This window comes from Portunus trituberculatus, chromosome 41 (genome assembly GCF_017591435.1).
Source record: "Portunus trituberculatus isolate SZX2019 chromosome 41, ASM1759143v1, whole genome shotgun sequence".
Classification (NCBI taxonomy): Eukaryota; Metazoa; Arthropoda; class Malacostraca; order Decapoda; family Portunidae; genus Portunus; species Portunus trituberculatus.
Genome location: NC_059295.1, coordinates 22,527,864 through 22,532,863, shown reverse-complemented (window position 1 = coordinate 22,532,863; position 5,000 = coordinate 22,527,864). Strand labels below are relative to the sequence as shown.

General features: G+C 44.2%; 1 long non-coding RNA gene across 1 annotated transcript in view; it reads left to right on the top strand.

Moving 5' to 3' along the window:
* Positions 1 to 1,494: 1,494 nt before the first annotated feature.
* Positions 1,495 to 5,000, top strand: part of LOC123517053 — a 12,196-nt gene continuing 8,690 nt past the window's right edge. Inside the window, exons 1-2 of the long non-coding RNA XR_006678376.1 lie at positions 1,495 to 1,578; positions 4,703 to 4,861. This is a non-coding gene — a long non-coding RNA (uncharacterized LOC123517053). The remainder of the gene's footprint in view (positions 1,579 to 4,702; positions 4,862 to 5,000) is intronic.

Here is a 5,000-nt window from a genome sequence, read left to right as displayed (position 1 = left end):
GTTGTAACGACTAAGATTATTTTTTATGGCCCCGAAAACGGCGTCCTATAAATGTTCAGTATTTTAAGCTTGGCGGTTTTGGGGGAAGCCTCGTGTGCACTGGTCCGCTGCCCCCATCGCTGGAATATCCGGGATTAGGCTTCGCTCCTGCTCTATTTGGCTCCTGCTTTCATACAATTTACCTTATTTTCCAGTTATATTACTCACACTGTATGTATTTCGCCCTCCTCAACAAAACCAAGCTTATTTTTCTCCCCTCTTATCACCTCCGATTGAATTTAATTTCAGACTGATACACGCTGCAACATAATCGTGAGAACCTGAGCCAAGTGCCGAGAACAAGCGAGGAGGTAGAAAAAAGAGAAAATAAAAGAAAATAAACGAATGAACCACTTAGCACAGGGAGGGAGGGAAGGAGGGAGGGAGGGAGATGTTGTTAGTGGGAGGGGAGCCTTGTTGGGGCATGCTAACGGACCGCTAACGAGACCACTGTTGTTGGGTGTGCGAATGGCAGGACTGTGGTGCTTGTAAGATTCATTTTCACTTCTCTCTCGTCCAGGAAGCTGCCTCCTGCTCTCTCTTTCTCTCCCCAGCCATCCCACCCTTCCCCCCCGTCTCCCCAGTCACCTAGCCGGAGCACCGTTGCTTTAGGTGTCAATTAATACAATCCTGTTTTGAGTGCGTGCCTGGCGGTAACTTTCGTCAATATTTAAACATCTCACAGTGGTTCGTAAGTTTAAGAATGGCCGGTAATCAGTAGGTAGGTGGAGGGCAGGTTATGCCTAAAGATCAGTTTCATCTGTTTACCTAAGAATTTCTTAAGTGTTTACAGCCCTGCAAGTGAGAAGTGGGCTTCCTACTAATTCCTGTCGTGTATTGATTTGTATCTTATTAACTTGACCTCAAATCAGTGATTCCCAGACTTTTCCAGTACGCGGCCCCTTTCAGTGGTACTAAATATATCTTGACCCCACCTTTATAAATCATCTAAAGACGCACTAGTGTAATTTTCAATGGTGCAGATACTTTTAAAAGATTAATCACAACAGAGAGAGAGAGAGAGAGAGAGAGAGAGAGAGAGAGAGAGAGAGAGAGAGAGATTTTGTTATAATCAATTTATTACGCAAAGTGTCAATCCGTCATAGTAAAAATACACTATATTACCAAAGACATTAACAACATTAATAAAATGAAGTTACAGTGAGGTCATGATATGAATCTTATTTAAAAACAAGACCGTCAAATTTCACGATACACTGTGAATTAAAAACCAACAAAGGGTGGGAGGCGGACAAGTATAGTGTTTGAATGATCTGCTTGTAAAAATTAACATATTTGTATCTGTTCTCTTGGCAAAATACCACTAGCTATGGCACAATGCAGGCAATGTTGTTATAATGTATTTGAGAAAGGTGCGTTACAGAGTGTGTATATGAGTTCGAAACAGTGTTCGAAGTAAGCAAAGCCACCATACACCGCAGGGGGGCCGGCAGACGAGGCCATGGAAGGGAGAGGGGCGGACGCGCTGCTGTGTGCTCGTGGTTCCTGCCTTGTGGATCCTCGCCATTTTCTTACCAGGTTTGTGGCCAATGTAGTTGTGTCGAACATGCCTCGGTTGATTTAGGTGAGGAGTGTCTCTCGATTTTGTGTGCGGTAGAAAGAGGATGAAATATTGAGATAGTACTGTAGGAGAGTAGGTGGTCATCCATGCTAGTGGAGGAAAGTTAGTCCCTATTTGATGTAGGGACAGTATTAGAGTAGCAGTATATGAGATGAACCTTCCAGTTTTGCTATTGTGATCTCATCGTAACTCATTTGCTGTAGATTTTAGGAGACACGTAAATGGCAGTTAGAAACAATTACAAGTCTTTTAGAGTGGCAACTATAACCACAACACTGCGCTAGTTTGCTGGGCTCAAGCCTCTCCTAAGTTAGTGCATATGTTGATCGAGGTGTATGTATTCCTCAAACTCGTATTGTTACTGGTAATTAGCATATTTTTACGATAATTATTAGTACACGTGGCACAGGGTGTGACGTCACGAGGCTACTTTTCCGGTAAGGTGAAGGTGACTGCTACTGTGTGTGTGTGTGTGTGTGTGTGTGTGTGGATGAATTTCCCGTGATTAACCTCAGCGTGAACAATATCATAAAGCCCTTGGCACCTTACAACAATTTCACATCGTTGACTGGCCATTACAGTTCCCGTGGTCGTCTGTTCCCCCGCGTTCTGTATCCCTCACGCCTCGCTCGCTCATTTCCCGAACTCTTATTTATTGAAAGGCTTTATCAGATATACGAGCATTCCTGATCCATTTTCTATGGGTGTGAAAATATACATCAGCTTTCCAATATTCTGTTGGCTGCTTGGAAATTGAAGACCACGCCGCCGCCAGACATCCCTCGTGCGTCACGTGTGGCTGGCGCTGGAACAGTTGCCGGGTCTCGGTCTGCACAACGCGGATTCAAATTGATATAATGCCTTTAGTGGTGGACGCTGAGAGGACCTGAAAGTATTAATGTGTGTGTGTATACTGTGCATCAGGGGGTTATGTGATGCTCGCTAGTGTGTGTGTGTGTGTGTGTGTGTGTGTGTGTGTGTGTGTGTGTGTGTGTGTGTGTGCGCGCGGGCGCGCATGTCCATGGAGTGAATGAATGAGGATGTAAGGAGTGTTTGGGTCATGCTACCAGTCGCGTCAGGATCCCCCCCCCCCCACCACTAACGGTGAATGAAGACGGATGGTGCCTAAAAGATACCTGCCGTAAAGCTGAAGTTGTATATTTTAAAGCCATGACAGCAAAATTAATTTACAACAATTTTTCCCTTAGTGTTTGTTGTACAGCAAGGACACAAATGTGCTTAATTGACATTGAAAATAGAATTTCATATAATATGTATTAAACCTTGGAATGTCAGTTTATCATGAGTGTATCAAGTGTGGCTAAGCTGTGCGTGGCGTGTCCTCCGAGCTGCCAGAGGAGTGGCTACGAGGGAAGGTGGGTGGGGATGGAGGGGCATAGGCGTTAGATGAAGGCGATACTCCACGGGGGTTCAAAGACAAGCGGCTCCCGAGTACCAGAGGGCGGCCATCACAGCGGTGCGTCAGGCAGACACTTGCCGGGAGGAGCTGCTAAACGCTGGGATCTTGTTCAGGTACTTTTTTTTTTTTTCTTCAAGCCTCTGTCTGAACTTTGATTGCTAGAAACTTTGAGTGCATGTCATGTTGTGGTGTGTATGTTGTCCTCATGCCTGCCAGAACCTCTGCATACACCACACCCTCCCATCCTTGTCTATGCCTCACACCTCCGACCCCACCGTCCGCCTCCTACTCCCTTATCTGTTTGTCCGCCTCAAGTCACTCAATGTGCAGAAGCACGCCCGTCACACTTAAGTACTTTTGTTCGTATATTAAAACAAAAAAGTCAATTTAAAATAAAAGAATATTGTTAGCTGAAATTTTAACCAACATAAGCAAATTTGACCCATTATACAATTCCTCACCTTAACATACAAAACCTTATTAGGAAAAATATCTTGGACACTTGCACTGGTGTTGTATCTAAAACCTTCTAGAAATCCGATTGTCTTAGTTTATGATAATTTGGTATATACATTTCACCTGACGTCACGATTTCCTCATTAGTATGTTTTGAATAGAACTTGAAACTCGTCTCGCCTAACACACCCGTACATTACATGCACTCACGATTATCTCTACCTTCGTGTGTGTGTGTGTGTGTGTGTGTGTGTTAGGTGTTTGCGCGTGTGCTTCTGCGTGATCTTGTGTGCGCTTATGAGGTGGTTCGGACAAGTGATGACTTCGTAGTAAAAGAACATAACTGAAAGAACTGTTTGTTAGGGATGCAAGGAGACCGTGACATTTTTTCGTTTGTGGAGCGAGTTTTTTTTTTTTAAGCTCGAAAGACTAATGTGTACTTTAGCTTTCTTGTGTTGCTAATGACATCAAAATCTTATTGTTTAATGTAGCTTATAGTAAACCGGAAGGAGAGGTATGGTAGGTGGAGAGGCAGGCAGGCAGACGTGTGTGGCTCTGACTGGCTCACCAAAGCGACAGACTGCAGGTGGTGTTGTCACTCACTAACTAAGCTTACGTATTTCTATAACTTCTTGTACCGATAAACTACACACTGACAAGACTTACTGTATGTTCATTAGATTTTACTCTCATCTGACAATCTCCTACACTTTGCTTTATAGTCATTTTGATTCACTCAGGAATGATTTTGATATTACGTCAAAATGTTAATGTTCTCCGTTAGCACTGATATCAAGACATTCTTTCATCGATCTTTCACACTCGTTCATTCTCACTCGAGCGCGAGCGCGCGCGCGCGCACACACACACACACACACACACACACACACACACACACACACAGAGGTATTCGTTATCAATAAGTTTTGCCCTTTTCATGATCACAAGTACAGTAATAGTTATGATTCTCCTCTCCCCTCTCCCCCTCCCCTCCATTCCCCTCAGGCCGCAACAGTGCAGCGGCTGAGTCAGCAGATGTCACTGCAACACACACATGAGTGAGTGGTGTCGAGTCACTGCGTACATTACTCTTAAGCAAAAATAAGTTTGTTTGCAGGATGAACCACTTTTTATTCATAGATAGAAAGTTTTGAACTTTGATAAATAATCAGCGTTGATGAGGATCACGATTTGTTTTCCTGCAGGTGCAGCGTGCACTGACTCACACCAGACCTGTTTTAACAGTGGAAATTGATGAGGTGCCTCGGAGCCGCCGACCACGATGGGCGGGCAGACTCTTGCCAGCACGAGGACTGAGGGGGGCTAGGAAAGGTGGTGCTACGTACAACCTGCACACATTATTGGTGAGGCTGCGTCCTTGTGTGTGATTTGTGCCAGGCTGTTGCCTTTTCCAGTTTTTTTCTTACTTTAATCATGTATAGTTTCCCGTTATTTCATATAGAGCATGCAAATAAAGTCCACCTTATGCATTCATATTCAAAT